Genomic DNA, 21,068 nt, shown 5'->3' on the forward strand with positions numbered 1-21,068 from the left:
CCGGGGGAGGAGGCGAGGCTGCAGCGCAGCCGGCGCTGGGCGGGCCGGGCTGGCAGGGCCGGCGGGACCCGCCTGATCGGGAGGCGCACCCGCGCCAGCCCGCGGGGCGTGGGGAGCAGCGCGATCCCGGGGCAGGGTCAGCGCCGGCCCTCCGACTCCCGGGAGCCTGCCGCAAAGCGCAGGGGCGGCGGCCACCTGACAACGCGCACAAAAAACAAGGTGGCGCGGCAGCTAAGGGGACACGCGTTTTCGGGGCGCCCCGCCAGGGACACCCCCTCCCGAGGCTCCTCTTACCCCGACCTCCTCGGCTTCCTTCTCCTTCTTTGACGGCGGGGACCCAAGGGCCCCTGAGCCCCCAGCTACGATTCTCAGCTGATGGGTGGTGGCGCTGGAACGCCCACTGCGCATGCCCGCAATACCTCCCGGGGAAGGAGGCGGGGCTTTCTCCCCTCTCATTGGCCAGTGGAGTTGAGTGACAGCGGCCTTCCCCGCCCCCTCTGGTTCTAAGCTAAGAAATAAGGGTTCCTGCAAAATTGCACAGTACCGAGGAGGTGTTCTTTGAGGTCTGAAGTGCGGATGCCGAACGCCCTCGTTTGCGTGTAAAAAACAAGAAGGAATGGAGAGCTGCTGTTTTATTTATTGGGTGATTTCGGCCTCCCTAGACTTCAGGCCGTATCATCAACTCATGCCTATCTTGTTTCCCAACACTTAACTCTACAATAGACCATATTCGCAGATCTATTAAAAAAATGCAAACGTATAAATATGCAGTTCTTGCAGTTCTAACAGGAACAATGAAGGAATAAACGAAGAGTAATTTCCTTGTGCTCTCTTAGACAAGTTTTCATAGCATCCTTGAAAGTCAGGAAGTAGTTTTCACAGGATTTGAAGTGAGCAGAGAATGTTCTTATGATAAATATTCAAATATAAAGTAATCATTAGATAAAAAGCATCAGTTGCTTCCGGTGAAAGAAATACCAAATTAATTAATGAAGTCTTTTTTGGGGCTTCTCAGGTGCTGTGGTAGTAAAGAATCTGCCTGCCAATGTAGGAGACCCAAGAGATGCAGATACGATCCCTGGGTTGGGAAGATCCCCTGAAATAGAAAGTGGCAACCCACTCCAGTATTCTTGCCTGGAACATTCCATGAACAGAGGAACCTGGTGGGCTACAGTCCCTGAGGCTGCAAAGAGTTGGACCCGACTGAGCACAAGGCACATATTTGCCTTTATTGAGGCAACAGTATTTTCTGAAAGGATCACCAGGACATCAAAACCCAGATGAACTAAGGTGGAAAAGAAATCTAAAGCCAGAATACTTTGAGTTGGTGCCACCCAAGCAAATTTTTGGAGAAGGAAATGGCAACCTCCTCCCGTATTCTTGTCTTGAGAATTCCAAGGACAGAGGAGCCTGGCAGGCTACAGTCCATGGAATGCAGGGAGCTGGACATGACTGAGGGGCCAATACTGTCACTTTCACTTTACAAGCAAATTTTAGGTTGTTTGTAATTATGCATACAAATGTACTTAAGTGAGTGAGGTCACCCAAGGATAAGAAATATAAGAGGCTCTCCATTTATTTTTCATTTTTCTCCTTTAAACAGAGAAATGGAAACAAGAAATATTTTATTTTTTAAAAAAATTTTTGGTTATATTGCATCTTTGTTGCAGCACTCAGGCTTTCCCTCATTTTCCCATGGCATGTGGGATCCTGGTTCCCTGACCAGGGATCGAGCCCACATCCCTTGCAATGAAAGGCAGATTCTCAACCACTGGACCACCAGGAAAGTCCCCAAGAACTATTTTCTATTTCTCATTTTTCCTGAAGAATACTGTGGTATAAGTGTGACAATAGGCAGCAACTTATACTTTCCCTCTGTTAAGAGCGGACAGTAGAAAAAGATGGGCAGGATTGTCAGACAAAATGCACACACCCTTGTCTAAAGGGGCAGCATGGTTCAGCTAGAGCCGATTGCAGACTTGTAGGAATATTGGCCAATATAATCAAATTCTCAGCTTTGTCGAGATATAGTGGAAATTCTGACTTTTATGTGAAAATTTTTTTCCAGTATTCTTAACATTTTCATAAAACATTCTGTAATCAAATAAAATATGTATTTCAGCCTTTGTAATAGATGATAATTTCAGCCATCGAGTATTAAAGCTGGAGAAAGCCTAACAGAAAAGCTAGCTCTATTTCCCCATATTTCCCCACAGATGAAAAAAATCTGAAACCCAAAGAAGCATCATCAAAATCACACAAATAATTATGAGAAGCACAGGTCCAGGTCACCTAATTCAGCATCTTGATTTCTTCCTTTATTTCATTCACCAAATACTGACGCTCTGCCCTGTGCTAGGTGCTGTGTGAGGCACTGCAAATCTCAAAATGGGGACACAGTATTTTCCCTCAAGGAGTGAGATCTTTCCCAGAACACTGCAAGAGATGCTGTGATAAAGAGTTGTACACAGCGCCAAGGGAGTCCAGAGATGAGCATCACTTATGGGAACAGGAACCATTCCAAAAAAGGAAGAGTTACTAGAATCCTGAAAAATGTGTAAGAGTTTACTGGGGAGACAAGATGGGAAAGGACATTCCAGTCAAAAGGAAGAACACATAAAACATAAAATCATAGGCAAGTGCAAACTCTCAGGGATCTCTTATGACTTAATTAGATAAAGCAAAGTGGGTGGGATGGAGGGGCATGAGCCTAGAAAGTCAAATGGAATTTACATAATGAAAACATTATGAAAGTCATGTTTCATGAATACCTAATAGGAGTTAAAGTATGAAAGCAAAGGTGTGATGTGCTCATAATTCCATCGTATGAAGAAGACTTTGGAGAATGGGGGAAAATAAAGAGAAATAAGAGTGAGAGGAGCTTCCCAGATGGCGAAGTGGTAAAAAATCCACCTACCTAATAGAGTTGTGCCAAGAGAACGCACTGGTCATAGCAAACACCCTCTTCAACAATGCAAGAGAGGACTCTACACATGCACATCACCAGATGGTCAACACTGAAATCAGATTGATTATGTTCTTTTCAAGCCAAAGATGGAGAAGCTCCATACAGTCAGCAAAAAATAAGACTGGGAGCTGGTTGTGCCATAGGTCATGAGTTTCTTATTGCCAAACACAGACTTATATTGAAGAAAGTAGGGAAAACCACTCAGAGAAGTCAATGGCACCCCACTCCAGTACTCTTGCCTGGAAAAGCCCATGGATGGAGGAGCCTGGTGGGCTGCAGTCCATGGGGTCGCTAAGAGTCGGACACAACTGAAGCGACTTAGCAGCAGTAGCAGCAGCAGGGAAAACCACTATACCACTCAGGTATGACCTAAATCAAATCCCTTATGATTATACAGTGGAAATGAGAAATAGATTTAAGGGAATAGATCTGATCGACAGAGTGCCTGATGAACTATGGATGGAGGTTTGTGACGTTGTACAGGAGATAGGAATCAATCCCCAAGAAAAGGAAATGCAAAAAAGCAAAATGGCAATCTGAGGAGGCCTTAAAAATAGCTGTGAAAAGAAGAGAAGCAAAAAGCAAAGGAGAAAAGGAAAGACATACCCATTTGAATGCAGAGTTCCAAAGAACAGCAAGGAGAGATAAGAAAGCCTTCCTCAGTGATCAATGCAAAGAAATAGATGAAAACAATAGAGTGGGAAAGACTAGAGATCTCTTCAAGAAAATTAGAGACACCAAGGGAACATTTCATGCAAAGATGGGCTCAATAAAGGACAGAAATGGTATGGACCTGACAGAAATGTTATGGACCTGACAAAAGCAGAAGATATTAAGAAGGGGTGGCAAGAATACACAGAAGAACTGCACAAAAAAGATCTTCACGACCCAGATAATCATGATGGTGTGATCACTCACCTAGAGCCAGACATCCTGGAATGTGAAGTCAAGTAGGCCTTAGGAAGCATCACTATGAACAAAGCTACTGGAGGTGATGGAATCCAGTTGAGCTATTGCAAATCCTAAAAGATGATGCTGTTCAAGTGCTTCATTCAATATGCCAGCAATTTTGGAGAACTCAGCAGTGGCCACAGGACTGGAAAAGGTCAATTTTCATTCCAATCCCAAAGAAAGGAAATGCCAAAGAATGCTCAAACTACCACACAATTGCACTCATCTCACATGCTAGTAAAGTAATGCTCAAAATTCTCCAAGCTTCAAAGTATGTAACCCATTAACTTCCAGATGTTCAAGCTGGTTTTAGAAAAGGCAGAGGAATCAGAGATCAAATTGCCAACATCCACTGGATCATCGAAAAAGCAAAGGAGTTCCAGAAAAACATCTATTTCTGTTTTATTGACTATGCCAAAGCCTTTGACTGTGTGGATCACAATAAACTGTGGAAAATTGTGAAAGAGATGGGAATACCAGACCACCTGACCTGCCTCTTGAGAAATCTGTATGCAGGTCAGGAAGCAATAGTTAGAACTGGACATGGAACAACAGACTGGTTCCAAATAGGAAAAGGAGTACATAAAGGCTGTATATTGTCACCCTGCTTATTTAACTTGTATGCAGAGTACATCATGAGAAATACTGGGCTCGAAGAAGCACAAGCTGGAACCAAGATTGCCAGAAGAAATATCAATAACCTAAGATATGCAGATGACACCACCTTTATGGCAGAAAGTGAAGAAGAACTAAAGAGCCTCTTGATGACAGTGCAATAGGAGAGTGAAAAAATTGGCTTAAAGCTCAACATTGAGAAAACTAAGATCATGGCATCTGGTCCCATCAGTTCATGGCAAATAGATGGGGAAACAGTGGAAACAGTGGCAGACTTTGTTTTTTGGGGCTCCGAGATCACTGGAGATGGTGACTGCAGCCATGAAATTAAAAGACGCTTACTCCTTGGAAGGAACGTTATGACCAACCTAGATAGCATATTAAAAAGCAGAGACATTACTTTGTCAACAAAGCTCCGCCTGGTCAAGGCTATGGTTTTTCCAGTGGTCATGTATGGATGCGAGAGTTGGACTATAAAGAAAGCTGAGTGCCAAAGAATAGATGCTTTTGAACTGTGGTGTTGGAGAAGACTCTTGAGAGTCCCTTGGACTGCAAGGAGATCCAACCAGTCCATCCTAAAGAGATCAGTCCTGGGTGTTCATTGGAAGGACTGATGCTGAAGCTGAAACTCCAATATTTTGGCCATCTGATGTGAAGAACTGACTCATTTGAAAAGTCCCTGATGCTGGGATAAATTGAGGACAGGAGGAGAAGGGGATGACAGAGGATGAGATGGTTGGATGGCATCACCAACTTGATGGACATGAGTTTGAGTAAACTGCAGGAGTTGGTGATGGACAGGGAGGCCTGGCGTGCTGTGATTCATGGGGTCGCAAAGAGTCGGACACGACTGAGTGACTGAACTGAACTGATCTACTCCTTGAAAGAAAAGCTATGACCAACCTATACAGCATATTAAAAAGCAGAGACATTACTTTGCCAACAAAAGTCCGCCTAGTCAAGGCTATGGTTTTTCCAGTAGTCATGTCTGGATGTGAGAGTTGGACTATAAAGAAAGCTGAGCACCAAAGAATTGATGCTTTTGAACTACGGTGTTGGAGAAGACTCTTGAGAGTCCCTTGGACTGCAAGGAGATCCAACAAGTCCATCCTAAAGGAAATCAGTCCTGAATATTCATTGGAAGGACTGATGTTGAAGCTGAAACTCCAATACTTTGGCCACCTGATGCGAAGAACTGACTCATTTGAAAAGACCCTGATGCTGGGAAAGATTGAAGGTGGGAGGAGAAGGGGACGACAGAGGATGACATGGTTGGATGGCATCACCAACTCAATGGACGTGAGTTTGACTAAACTCTGGGAGTTGGTGATGGAGAGGGAGGCCTGGCGTGCTGCAGTCCATGGAGTTGCGAAGAGTCGGACATGACCGAGTAACTGAACTGAACTGAACCAATGCAGGAGATTCAGGAGAACTTGCTCTGATCCCTGGGTCAGTAAGATCCCCTGGAGAAGGAAATGACAACCCACTTCAGTGTTCTTGCTTGGAAAATCCCATGGACGGAGGAGCCTGGCGGCCTGCTGTCCATGGGGACATGACTTATCATGCACACATGGAAGAGTGAGAGAGAGAGAGAGATTTGACTACCTAGCAGGCTGCTGCGATAGGCGTATCCCCCCATTTAAGAATCTCTCCAATATCAGAGATATTGAAGGACTGCAGTAAAGCAAATACACTGGAGAAGAGGAGGTGAGGACTGCTTTGAGAAATATTTAAGAAGACTTGAAAATCAGTTAGATATGGAGAATGAAAGAGATGACTCCTCTTTTTAAGACACGTAACTGTTAAGCAGAACATGATGTAGCTGAGATCTAAGACAGATAAACCTGATAAAGCGATTGCAGTTTGAGCAGGGAGGTGGGGTAATGAGGGGGCAAAGTGACGATATGTTTAGCTTGGGAGTTTCTGTGTTGAAGATTCTGGGGATCTGAGATGTGTGGTGTCTTTTAGGTACTTGAGAATGTGAGCTGGTGTTCCAGATGGGAGCTCTGCTTGGAGCTATGGGAAGAGATGAGGTCACTAACCATAAAGATGGGGTGTTGTGAATTTTCTGTGTCTAAGGAAGGGCAGAGAAAGAAAACCCTTGAAAAGGAGTAATCAGAGAGATGGGAAGTAAACCACGAAAAGGTGTAGTGAAGAATGAAGGAAAACATTTCCAAAAAGGAGGGAATGACAGCACATGTCACAGGAAGTTCAAATAAATTAAGAACCAAAAGTTGTGCATCGGACTTGGGGTTTAGGAAGTGACTGGACTTTGGAATTTAGGAAGAGGCATTTCAATAATTCAAGAACCTATCATTGCAGAAAATTTATATCTGTGTGACATCTGCTGTACTTTCCACATCCTATCATGTTTGGTAGAATCCTGGGCTGTGGTTGGGGCAAGCACAAAGTACATAGAAGTGGAGGCTTGGTAGCCTCTTCAGGTCCCCTGTGAATTACTGACTGAACCGGAACCAAAGTTCAACTGTCTGAATCCTGGGCTCCTTCCAACTTCCCATATGTTAAAATATATTATAAATGGATTTCTTCCAGCTCTTTTGAAAACTAAGATTTCACGCTTTTGTGTATCCTTTGCATTCAGGTGAAAAAATAGATGTACTTTAGGTAGCCTTGCAAAATTTAGAGACACAGAAGATAAATGAAAGAGTTCCTGATGTTTATGGTATCCCATCTGAGCATGACTTAGCGACTAAACAACAACAAATCTGAACATCAGCCTGCTTCTTAGTGGATTCTTCCTTCACCTGCTGAGCCACCTGGGAAGGCCCTGGTAAAATTCAGCCAGGTGCCTCGAATCCAGTAGGGTTCAAAAATTCTGTTGATTTTACAGGTTATCATTTCACTTCTTGCAAAACAAATCCTTCATATTTGCAGAAATTACCTGTGTTTGAAGGCTTGTGAGTTGGGTTTTTCAGGGCTAGCAATTTTGGGGATTTGGGTCTTCTTGGAAAGATTTTGAAGGGCAATCAGAAATAAGTTTCTGAGTGGGAATTGCTATCTGCATACTAGTGTCCTTATTAATATAAATACTACCTAAATAACCTTTGCCATGTAGGCTAGGGAACTCTTCACTGCTGTATCTCCAGTGTTTAGAATAGTAATTCTAGTAAACAGAAGGACATAATTGCCCATTCACGTGATAGCCCCTGAACTAAAAATTTTTTAAAGGACCACCATGTGATCTTGTGGGACAGCTAGATAAATAAAAGACACAAAAAGAAAAATACAGCAAGACAAGGAATTTATTGATAAATGAGAGGTACAAGAGTACTTGTGAAAGTTTGGTTTTATTAGTGGGAAAACCACAGCTGTTTTAAGAAATCTGTCCTAGATTAAGAGGCTACTGAAATTAATATCTAATAAACAAGTTTGTTTCATTGTGCCTTGTTTTTAGGCACCCCTCACCTTCCTTGGCAGTCTCTTTGTTTTCTAAGACCACCCTCTGCCTAGTTAAATCCCAAGCACAGAGCAGATTTTGCTCTCACTTTTAAACATAGAGCTAATAGACAACCCAAAGAAATCTTGCATGGACAATTACAGCATGACAGCCTGACAAGTGGTACATTCATTTCTAATTTTACCTCCTAAATATTGTCAATATGTGGCCTCTTATCTCTGTCTCTCCTGGTCTGTGTCCCAATCCACTGGCATCTGTATCTTCACTCCACTCAATGTCATTATTCTCAAAGCCAGCACTGAATATATTTGAAGCACAAATCTGAAAATATTACTTCAGGCTTCATGTCATCACCATGATTGCCACTTGCCCTCAAATGTACTTTTTAGAAATAAAAGTGCATGGAATGGGCAGGGGTGAGGGATTCTGTAAGGTTGGGAGAAGGAATCATAGAAGGATGCATTTAAGATACGTGCACACTATTGTATGAATCAATAGTTTGTTCTTTTCTATGGCGAAGTAGTATTCCACTGTCATTATGTAATGCTATTCTGTCCCCTATTGGGTGTTTCCAATTTGGGGCAATTACAAATAAAACTTATATATGTGTGCAGGTTTAGATAAAAGTGAAGTGAAGTGAAGTGAAGTTGCTCAGTCGTGTCTGACTCTTTGAGACCTCATGGACTGTATGTAGCCCACCAGCCTGCTCAGTCCGTGGGATTTTCCAGGCATGAATACTGGAGTGTGTTGCCATTTCCTTCTCCAGGGGATCTTTCCGACCCAGGGATCGAACCCAGGTCTCCCGCATTGTAGGTAGATGTTCTACCGTCTGAGCTACCAGGGAAGCCCTCTCGTTTTCACTTCACTTAGGTAAATATCTAGAAGTGGGTTTGTTGGGTTGTATATGTTTAATTTTATAAGAAACTGCTGAATTGTTTTCTAAGGTGGTCATATAATTTTGCATTCCCACCAGCAATGAATGGGAATTTCTTTTGCTCTAATTCCTTATCAACCTTTGATATTGTTAGATTTTCTTTTTTAATTTTGTCTATTCTAATAGATGTATAGGCTTCCCTGGTTGCTCAGCAGTGAAGAATCTGCCTGTAATACAGGAAATACAGGTTTGATCCCTGGGTCAAGAAGATCCCCTGGAGAAGTAAATGGCAACCCACTCCAGTATTCTTGCCTGGGAAATCCCATGGACAGAGGAACCTGGCAAGCTACAGCCCATGAGATCACAAGAGTTAGACATGACTTGGTGACTAAACTACCAAACTAATAGGTGTGTAGTGGCATCTCACTGTGGCTTTAATTTCACTTTCTTAATGATATTGAACATGTTTATATGCTTATTTAAAATCCATATGTCTTCTTTACTGAAGTATCTGTTCAAATCGTTTTCCCATTTTTTTTTTTTTTTGTTAGATTGTCTCCCTATTTAGGGTTTTAAGAGTTCTTTATATTTTCTGGGGCTGTAACAAATGTGTCATTTGCAAATATTCCTCCTATTTTTTTAGCTTGTCTTTTTTATTTTCCTTCCAGTGTCTTTCACAGAGCAAAAAATTTTAATTTCTATAAAATCCAATTTGCCAAATTTTTCTCTTTATAAATCATGCTATTGTTGTTGAATCTTTTCATTACCAAATCCAGAATTACACAGATTTTCTTCTAAATTGTTTTCTTGAAGTTTTATAGTTTTACCTTTTACATTTAGATCTACAATACATATTAACTTTTATTTTTGCATGAGGTATATATCAAAGTTTTGATTTTTTTTTTTTTAATATGGATGTCTTAATTGTTTCAGGATCAGTTGTAGAAAAGATTTTTTTCTCCATTGAGCTGCCTTTGCACTGTCAGCTAGAAATTGGCATGTGCTGTGGGTACTTGCCCCTACCTCTACAAAGACTAACTCATGTCTTGCTGTAGCTGCTGACCTTCAACATCCCTCTTAAAGGAGTTCAGGGTAGTAGAGAAATGAGGCTGTCTGTGCTTTGGGAAAAACTGGCAGGACAGGTTTTCAGATAGATGTTCTCAGGAGGTGATTTTATGAGTCCAATTCTTGTAGCTCCTCATATCTAGAAAAGTATTAAAATCCTTCATGGTGATGACTGTTTCTCATGACTAGCAGAAAGCTTCATAAGACTAGCAAAAGCCTTCTGGAAAAACATGTGCCTGATTGCATGTATTCTCCTTTCAACAAAATCGTATACATGCTGTCCTCCCCCACTGCCTCTTTGGAGCAGTTTCTCAGAGTTATCTGAGGTGCTGTCTCCTGGTCAGCAGTCCTCATTTTGCCCCACATAAGACTCAATTCGCAACTCTCATGTTGCGAATCTTAAGTAGACAGCACTCTTGTCAAAAGTCAACTGAAGAGGAAAGTGAAAGTAAAGAATTAGTTGCTCAGTCATGTCCAACTCTTTGCAATTCCCTGGACTGTAGCCTGCCAGGCTCCTTCCTCTGTCCAAGGGATTCTCCAGGCAAGAATACTGGAGTCAGTCACCATCTCCTACTCTAGGAGATATTCCTGACCCAGGGATTGAACCCAGGTTTTCTGCATTGCAAGAAGATTCTTTACCATCTGAGTCACCAGGGAAGCTTTCTCAGTTGAAGAGAATTAACACCTTAACAAAACCGAAACTTTCAATTCATGAACACAGTATATCTCTACATTTATATAGCTTTTCTTCTCTTTATTTTTAATAAGTGTTTTATTATTTTCAGTATACAAATCCTGAACATATTTTGTAAGTTGTATGTAATGTATTCATTTGTTTGGATGCTGTTATATATGTATTTTTTATTTAAAATTCCTCTTAATCTTAACCAACATGTATGGATCATTCACAATTAAAGTATGTTTGAATTAAATCTATGATATGTTTCAATTGAAGTCTACCATCTGTCTAATTGCTTATTTGGTCCTTTTATTCTTTTTTTTTGTTCACCTTTTTCTTTCTTTTATGGGTTTAATTAAGAACTTTTAATAATTTTATTTTATTTCTTTTATTGACATATATCTCTTTTAGAAATATTTTGTCTCATTTTTAAAATTAATTTGAGCCTTGGTAAATGTCACTTTGTACTTGAAAATATGTGGGTTATTTTCAGATACCTTTTTATGTTGATTTCTACCATAATTCCACAGTGATAAGAGAACAGACTCTGTATGATTTTGATAACTTTAGACCATGAAATTTTTGCACCTTATTTTACATCCCTGGATATGTTCCCGTGTCTCCTAGATTATAGTCTATGGGAAATTGAATAGAATTTATATCCTACTTTTGTGTGAAAATTGTATAAATCTTATTTATATTGAATTGGTTCATAGTGCTTTTCAGGTCTACGAATATCCTTCTACTTTTCTGTCTCTTCATTCTATTAATTTTTGAGAGTTTGATATTGAAACTCCAGCTAAAAATATTAATTTATCTACTTAAAAAATAATATATAGTGAAACTATATGTAACCTTCTTCTGTATTTTCTAAGTATCCTGTAAATGTGTTATCATACTTTCATAATTTAAAAAATAAAAAACAGATAAAAATTAATTTGAGCCTACCTTCAGGTAATATTTCTAAGGATTATAGTAGTGTCTTCCTAAGTCCTCCTTCTCTTTCCTTGTGCTGTTATTGTCATACATTCCACTTTAAATATGCTATAAAACCATACACATTTTACAGTTTTAATATAGTCATCCATATTTTAGAGCAATTTAAAATGAGAAAAACATTTATTTTACCTTCATATATTCCATTCCTGAATCTCTTCATTTCTTTGAGTAGATCTAAGTTTATGGTTTATGTCATATTCCATATACCGTAATGACTGTTTTTATCTTGGGGTGAAAAAGGCAAGAAACGCAGAATGGGATGATTTGTATTTATGATAGATGTAGCAGTAGAGAAAAAAACTTTCTCTTTACTCTCTTGGCTTTCCTGGTGACTCAGTTGATAAAGAATCTGCCTACAATGCAGGAGACTGGGGTTCGATACCTGGGTCAGGAAGATCCTCTGGAGAAGAGAATGGTTACCCATGCCAGTACTCTTGCCTGGAGAACTCCATGGACAGAGGAGCCTGGTGGGCTACAGTCCGTGGGATCCCAAAGAGTTGGACAGGACTGAGAGACCAACACTTTAGGTTCAGCAGCTGGGCCTTGTGAACTAAATTAACAGAAGACTGATTAACAGGACAAAAGGTTTAGTTTGCATGAATATTGGGCCAAACAAAGGAAGTCACTGGTTTGTTACGTGTTAACAAACAAAGATAGAAACAAAGGTTTTATGCTTAACTCCATAGGGGAAAGGTAAGGAGGAGAAAAAACTTCTTAGAAAAACAAATAGGTTTCTTTAGGAAAGACAAATAGGTTTTCGGGACAACAGACTGGCGGTAGAAAAGTTTGGGTTAATATTTGTCTATGTAGGCATAAATGGTCTTAAAACTAAAACTCCTTTGAGGAAGTGACTTGGGGTAGGTTTACAGCCCATATAGCTTCCCAGCTGGCTCAGTGGGTAAAGAACTCACCTGCCGATGCAGGAAATATGAGAGATGTGGGTTCAATCCCTGGGTTGGGAAGATCCCCTGGAGAAGGGCATGGCAACTCCAGTATTCTTGCTTGGGAAATCCCATGGACAGAGGACCGGCAGGCTACAGTCCTTGGGGTCACAGAAGACTCGGACATGACTCAATGATTAAACAACAATACAGTCCATAAGGTCGCACGGAGTGGGACGCTGCTGAAGTGACTTAGCACGCACCATGCACGCACATAGCTGAGTTCTCCATTCTTGGAGTAGATGTGCCCTAAAGAGGAATTTTACAGCAGCCTAATTTCCCAGAATTTACTACTTTTAAACAGATAAGAGAAGCTGTGAGAAAGCTTTCTTTCTTTTCTTCTTTCTTTGCATCTGTTGAACCTCAAATGCTTTCAGCTTAAAATATTCTTTATACCAAAGTAGTCTCTATTTTGGGGTGCTGATTATCTTCACAGAAAAATTTATAAGTTCTTTATTAAAATCACGAACACAATTAAAGAGAATGACAAATGAACAGAAAATACATGCAAATTTTAACACAAATGGTTCACAGCCTCATCACTTATAAGAAAGACAAATCTCATATGGAGGAGGCTATTGATTCTCCAATCAAATTCCCTTTAATTGCTACTGGAACCAAACCACAGTGGCTGTATTGGCTAAGAACAAATCACAACTATCTTCTCTGGAGAGTTAGCCTTGACTCAAGATGAGCTGTTCCATTCAGAAGCCTGCATGCCCTGTGAAGGAGTCTTTTGGGCCTAGAAAACAGAACAACAGTCTCAAAGGCCCCTTGCTGAATCATCTAACTTCGGAGAAAACAAAGTATAACTTTAGTTCCATCCTGATGCTCCAGGCCAGCTGCATCTATCTGGAACTTATCACCCCCTGTCCGGAAACCTACCACCCCCTACACCCGCCCAGAAGACTTATCACCCCCTGCCCAACTACAAGTGTCATCTCAACAAAAGAATACCCAAAATATCCCACTTGATTGACGTTTCCCTTATCGCTTCCACAAACCCCTTATAAGCATGAAGCCTCCCTGATCCCTTTCGGCGCTCAGCCTGGTCATTAGGCCGACTGTCGCCCCTCCTTGCCTGAATAAAGGTAACCTACTTCTGTTGAGGTCGTCTTTCCTTTTCTGCCTCGCCGGAACTATGCCTTACATTTTTGGTGCCGAAACCTGGGAGGGGGCGAGGCACTCGTCTCTCTCTCTCTCACTCTCCCTCCCTCTCACTGTTTTCCCCTTTTCCCCGGAGTCTGGGAGCGCAAACATCCTCCGAGCTCACTTCTCTGCCAGGGCTCTTAAGTTCCCCTTGGGGACGCCTAGTGCCTTCGTGAGCGGTGCAAGTCTTGTGCTAAGGCTTTATTGATGATCTGCGTACCCCCAGGCCTCGGCTTTACCCCCTTTTCTCTCTCTCTCTCTGACGACCTCCAGAATAGGGACCTCTTGCCATTCGACCACTCCACATGCAACACTCCACTCCAGCCGGCCCCTAGATTAAGGTAAGATCCGATCCGGACGGAGTTCTAGAGGCGCCCTAGAATTCAGTCCTCTCCGGGTCCCAGGGACCCCCGGCCCAGGGCCACTCTGTGGGCGACGGTGGGGGACGCTCCACCTCGACACAGAGCTCTCTTCTCATAACTCTTATTGCGACTACAGGTGACGACTCGAGTTCCCAATAGGAGCCTCTGCTTGCCTTTCAATTATGGGGTCTGGCCACTCTGTCCCAAAAGATTCCCCTCTGGCCTGTGTTCTCAAAAATTTCAAACCACTCACTCACTGAACTCAAAGCTAACCGCTTAAAGCAACTCTGTACACAGATTTGGCCTCAATATCAATTAGACAATCAAGACCGCTGGCCTGAGGTCGGCACATTTGACTTTAACATTCTCCAAAATCTCACTGACTTCCTTAAACGGAATGGCAAGTGGTCGGAGATCCCCTATGCCCACGCCTTTTGGGCCCTTCGGAGCAGGCCCTCCCTATGCCAGGCCTGCTCCACCCACGAGGTCCTTCTATGCACTTTGCCTCCCAAGCAAAAGAGCTCTTCTTCCTCAATTAACCGCAGACGGCAACTTTCTGCACCCCCAGAGTTCGACCCCGCGGACGAGCCCCCTCCCTACCCGCCACCCCTCCGCCCCTCTCCTTCCCCTTCATCCAACTCACCTACTGGCACCAAAACCTCTCCTGACTCCCCCTCGGCCCCGCTACCCCATCTCCCCGACTCCCCCTCCCCCCTTCCTTCCCCCCCTGCCACACGGTCACGTACCCAACACATGTTTCCCCTAAGAGAGGTCGCAGGACCAGAGGGCCCCACCCGAGTCCATGTGCCATTTTCATTGTCAGATATGAGCCAGATAGAAGAAAAGTTAGGATCATTTTCTGAAAATCCTACCAGATACAGAAAAGAATTCCTGAGACTCTCCCAGGCCTATAACCTCACATGGAGTGACGTATATTATATCCTAAATGCCACTCTCACCCCAGATGAAAAAGACCAAGACCGTATCTGGCAAGCGGCAAAAGCCCATGCTGATCATTTCCATAACCAAGACCGGGACAGCCCAGTTGCTGATGAGGCTGTGCCTCAGTTAGATCCCCACTGGACTTACCAGCCCGGTGACCCAGGTATCAGGAGACTCAATCATATGATCACCTGCATTCTAGAAGGAATGCAGAAAAATACTCATATCCATGTCAATTATGATAGAGTCAGGGAAGTCACCCAAGGGGCAGACGAAAATCCAGCCTTATTCTTGGCAGGCCTCACAGAGGCAGTCCAAAAGTATACCAACCTAGATATCACTACCCCTGCTGGGTTACTGTACCTTCATGTTCAGTTCATCAGCCAATCTGCCCCTGACATCAGACGCAAGCTTCGCCAACTAGAAAAGGGCCCTGAGACCCCCCAGAGAGACCTTCTAGAAGTAGCCTTCAAGGTGTTCAATAATAGAGAGGAGGAGGCTAAGAGAGAAAAAGAACATGAGAGAAAAGCTAAATATGCCCTTTTGGCAGCAGCAATTAAAGAAAAAAATCAGCCTGGCCCAAGTCATCCCAGAACGGGTCTTAAGACTCCCCCCGGACCCTGCTTCCGATGCAACCAGTCGGGACACTGGGCAAAGGCATGCCCAAACCCGCGCCCCCGACAAAAGCATGCCCAACCTGTGGCCAATGGGGACACTGGAAGATGGACTGTCCCTGGGAGTGCCCTGGCACCCCTGGGGAGGTCCCCACCTCCCAGACCTGGAGAGTGGAATGTCCACAGGGACGCCCTGGCGCATCTGAGGAGATCCCCACTTCTCCCTGGAACCCCAGCCCAATTCTACAAGAATTGTTCCAATGATGGGGCCCGGGTTCCAGCCCCCCAGCCCATGTCTTGAACACAAGCTCGGAACTCAGGGTAGACGGGGTAGTGGCCGGAAAAAAGACCTCTTTTATAATAGACACTGGAGCCACTTTCTCTCTCTTAACTTCCTATTCTGGCCCAACTCAAGACTCAGAAATCACAATCAAGGGGGTCTCTGGAGTTCCCCTAAGGCCAAAAATCAGCCCTCCATTACTCTGTCAGTTTGGAAAATCAACCCTTATACACTCATTCCTTATAATGCCTCAGTGCCCAATGGCACTTCTAGGGAGAGATGTGTTATCCAAATTGGGGGTCGTTATTACCATACCCCCCCCCCCTTGATACAGTCTCTATATTCTGCATGGAAATGGCACCTAGACAGTCCCTATCCCTCACCCCTGACCTTCCCTTAGATCTACCTGCCTTAGACCCCCAAGTTTGGGACACTGATCACCCCTCAATAGCCAAACATCATCCCCCAGTCCACTTTACCCTAAAAGACCCCTCGACTATAATCACCCAACAACAGTATTCTCTCACCCCAGAGGCCCACAAGGGACTTAAGCCTATCATAGACCGTCTTCTTCAAGCCTCTATCCTAATTCCTACCCATTCACCACACAACACCCCTATTCTGGCAGTAAAAAAGGGACCAAACTCTTGGAGACTGGTCCAGGACCTGAGAAAAATCAATGAGGCTATTATGCCGACATTCCCAGTAGTCCCTAACCCTTACACTCTTCTGTCTACCATACCCCTGACTGCAACCCACTTCACAGTATTAGATCTCAAAGACGCTTTTTTCACCATCCCCCTCCACCCCCTCTCCCAACCTCTTTTCGCCTTCACCTGGCAAGACCCCGAGACTCACGTTTCCCAACAGCTAACATGGACAGTTCTCCCCCAGGGGTTCAGAGACAGTCCCCACTTTTTTGGACAGGCTTTACAAAAGGACCTACAGACTCTCAACCTAGCCCCGAGTCATCTCCTCCAATACGTAGATGACCTCCTCCTTTGTAGCTCAACCCGAAAACTCTGCCTCCAACATACTGCCAAACTCCTTGGGGCCCTGGGATCCTGGGGTTATCGGGTATCCCAATCTAAGGCCCAAATAGTCCAGACAAAAGTCACCTACCTGGGACTTTCCATATCCCATCAACAAAGAACTATTCCCCCAGATAGAATCCAGGCCTTAATTAACTGTCCACTTCCAAAAACAAAAAGGGAACTCCTGTCTATCCTCGGCCTCCTAAATTTTTTCCGTATCTGGATCCCCAACTTCTCCCTCATTGCAAAGCCGCTCTATGAGGCAACTAAAGGATGTCTAGATGAGCCCCTCTTTAATCCTTCCTCGCTGGCCAATCCTCTTCACCAACTCACCCAGAGCCTCCTCCGAGTGCCAACTCTCCACCTGCCAGATCACACCAGACCATTCTTTCTCTTTGCACATTCCAACCAAGGACAGGCCCTGGGGCTTCTATGTCAGCGGGCTGGAGACAGCTGGGCTCCCACAGCCTATCTGTCAAAACAGCTAGACATGGTGACCAAGGGGTGGCCTCCCTGCATACAGGCCATGGCTGCTATCGCAGCCCTCGTACCCGAAGCGAATAAACTCTCTAGACATGCCCCTTTAGCAGTCTGTTCTCCACACACCTTCCGAGACTTGCTGTCACATCGGGCTTTCCTCTCCCTTCCCCCTTCCAGGGTACAGGTCCTACATGCCTTTCTCCTCGACCCTCAGCTCTCATTCTCCCCCTGTTCTCCCCTTAACCCCGCCAGCTTATTACTCATGTCCTCTACAACAGACTCCCTCTTACATAGCTGCAGCCTAACAGTAGATCTTACCCAAAACCCCTTCCAACATGTAACAGATCAGCCCATCCTAGACCCAGACACCCCACACTGGTTCTTTGATGGCAGCTCTCAAAAATCCCCACCGTTTGCAGCAGGATATGCCATCATCCAGGGGGACCTTCGTCACAATCATAAAACACAGACAATTGAAGCTTCACCGCTGCCACCTCACACCACCTCCCAACAGGCAGAACTGATAGCTCTCACCAGAGCTTTAACTCTGGCTAAACATCTAAGGGTTAACATCCACACAGACTCCAAATATGCCTATAACATACTTCACTCAAACATCCTAATATGGAGAGAAAGAGGTTTCCTAACCCAAAAGGGATCCCCTATTATTAATTCAGACCTGATTCACAAACTTCTAGAGGCAGCACTCTTACCAAACAAAGCCGCTGTCCTCCACTGTAGGGGACATCAAAAGGGAAGTCTCATATCAGCCTACAACAATGCTGCAGACCAGAAGGCAAAGGAGATAGCACTGTCCCATCCTTCCCTCCAGTCCCCTGTCATCTTATCTTTGACCCCACCCGACCCTCCCACCACCAGAGAAATCCTCTCTTATCTACACTCACTTCTTCATCCCTCATCCAAGACACTCCAGCAGTTCCTCCGTAACCACTTCCCCATATCCAATGCTGACCAACAATATTTAGATAACCTTACGCGCTTCTGTCAAACATGTCAACGTACTAACCCCAATTCCAACCTTAAACCGACATCCTTTCCAACCCATCAAATGCGAGGCAGCCTCCCAGCACAAGACTGGCAGATAGACTTTACTCATATGCCCCGGGTCCGGAGAGTCAGATACCTACTAGTCCTTGTAGACACCTTTTCGGGATGGGTAGAAGCATTTCCCACTACAAACAAAAGAGCCCACACAGTGGCCCAAATCCTCCTCACAGAAATTATCCCCAGGTTTGGGCTGCCTTCATCCCTACAGTCTGATAATGGCCCAGAATTTACATCCAAGGTCACCGAACAACTTGTCCAATTCTTACAGATACCCTGGAAATTTCACATTCCATACTGTCCCCAGTCCTCAGGAAAGGTAGAAAGGATGAACAGAATAATCAAAGAAACCCTTACCAAATTAACCTTCGAGGTATATCTGGATTGGACTAAACTTTTACCAATTGTTCTCCTCAGAATACAGGCTTTGCCCAGAAAGCCCCTGGGGCTGAGCCCCTTTGAGGTGATGTGTGGAAGGCCCATGCTCCCTCCTGGACTCCCCGCTGAACCTCCTCCCATACCAAGCTTCCTACACTCCCCTCTGCTGGCGCAACTCCGCAATGCCCTCTAGAAATACGTCAACCACAATCTGCCTGCCCCTGACCCCCAAGCCTCCCTGCCCGCTTTACAAATTGGGGACATGGTCTATCTGTCTGATAACCCCCAAGGTGACCTAACCCCAAAGTGGCAGGGACCATTCAAAGTCATCCTCCTTACCCCAACTGCAGCTAAACTCGAAAAGGTCACCTCCTGGGTACACCTCTCTCGTCTAAAACGGGTCACCTCTAATCCTGCGCTGCCCTCCTTAAATAACACCTATCAAGTCTCCCTCACAGGACCCACCTCCTTAAAATTCACCCGGCGACAACCCCTGTCAACCATCGGAGAGGACACTGAATGACCTGGACTCTCTTCAACCTACAACTGTTCCTGACCCAACTACTACAAGACCTCTAGATCAGCGCCCCAACAGGAACCTCCTTCAAAGACCTGACTACACTGGTGTCTCAACTGTGGCTCCAGGGAACCTTCTACAGCCTGACTCCAGACGAAACTGATTTCTTTACTCTCATTCTTTACATCATTCTACATCCTAATGAGCACTGTTCCTCCTCAGATTCAAACAACCACCAACTCGGGGCCTTCTGCCCCTCACCCTGACTGGCCTCTCCCTGTCTCTCTAACCATAACTGCACTCCTAATCTTAATCCTTGCTATAGGCCTAGTAACTGTCTCCCCTCAGGACCTTCTCACCGCAGAAAAGGAAAGGACCTGCCTTTTCCTAGAAGACTGCTGCTATTTTGTTAATGAAACAGGCATAGTCCAGGGCCGAGTCAAAGAACTTAGAGACAGAATTGAATGCCGCAGAAAAGAGTTACAAAACCTTTACATTCCCCAAAACCTGTTCCAACAGATACTCCCTTGATTGCTCCCTTTCCTGGGACCATTGGTACTTATCATTCTATTCCTCTTATTTAGACCCTGTCTCTTTAATCTCTTTCAAAGGTTTCTCCAAGAACGGATTCGGGCCATCTCTCGAGATCAGGTCAAGACCATTCTTCTTCTCGAGAGCCTCACCTCAAGCTCAGAAAAAGGAGACTGTGGGCCCTAGGACGATCCTCCATTCCAGACCCAAAACCATCGCCCCTATCCAGCAGGAAGTAGCCAGAGAGATACGGCGCCCTTTTTCCCTTTTTTTTTTTTTATGATTTCAGGGTCTGGAATGAAGGAGTCTTTTGGGCCTAGAAAAGAGAACAACAGTCTCAAAGGCCCCTTGCTGAATCATCTAACTTCGGAGAAAACAAAGTATAACTTTAGTTCCATCCTGATGCTCCAGGCCAGCTGCATCTATCTGGAACTTATCACCCCCTGTCCGGAAACCTACCACCCCCTACACCCGCCCAGAAGACTTATCACCCCCTGCCCAACTACAAGTGTCATCTCAACAAAAGAATACTCAAAAATATCCCACTTGATTGACGTTTCCCTTATCGCTTCCACAAACCCCCTATAAGTATGAAGCCTCCCTGATCCCTTTCGGCGCTCAGCCTGGTCATTAGGCCGACTGTCGCCCCTCCTTGCCTGAATAAAGGTAACCTACTTCTGTTGAGGTCGTCTTTCCTTTTCTGCCTCGCCGGAACTATGCCTTACACCCTGAACCCACAGACTCAGTCAATGACTGACTGAACTGAACTCCTGGAGTTGTGGTGGAACAGATTCTCTGGTGCAACCTCTGCTCCAGGACTTCCCTGTGGGATGGACTGAAGCGAGTCTCTAGCCGAGACCACATTCTTGCTTTTCCCCTGGCTCATCCTCCTTTCCTTATTCCCTTTCTCTTCTCAACTTTCTTTTCACCTTCTCTTGTACCCCAGTTCAGCTTCTGCATCTAGAGACACCAACCTAAGACATCACACTAGAAAAAGTAGCAAAAGCTCAGAAGAGACAACTCACAGAAGAGTCTTAGTCCAAGCTTCCCAAAAAGGAGAGCCTAAGGCAAAATTTTATATGCTGAAACTTTTTTTATAATTGAAATACGTTTGACACATACTGTGTAAGTTTAAGGTGTACAACATGTTGACTTGATGCATTTTTGTATGGCACTATGATTGCCATTGTGGCATTAGCTAAGACC

At 44.3% G+C, this 21,068-nt stretch overlaps 1 protein-coding gene across 2 annotated transcripts in view; it reads right to left on the minus strand.

Annotated features, from left to right (window-relative positions):
* Positions 1–424, minus strand: part of STX7 (syntaxin 7) — a 54,369-nt gene extending 53,945 nt beyond the window's left edge. Inside the window, exon 1 of one of the 2 annotated variants that reach the window (XM_061130389.1) lies at positions 295–424. The gene's annotated coding sequence lies outside the window, so the exon portion shown is untranslated. The remainder of the gene's footprint in view (positions 1–294) is intronic. The other variant, XM_061130388.1, reaches the window with a different exon arrangement.
* Positions 425–21,068: the final 20,644 nt, after the last annotated feature.

This window comes from Dama dama, chromosome 26 (assembly GCF_033118175.1).
Source record: "Dama dama isolate Ldn47 chromosome 26, ASM3311817v1, whole genome shotgun sequence".
Taxonomy (NCBI): domain Eukaryota; kingdom Metazoa; phylum Chordata; class Mammalia; order Artiodactyla; family Cervidae; genus Dama; species Dama dama.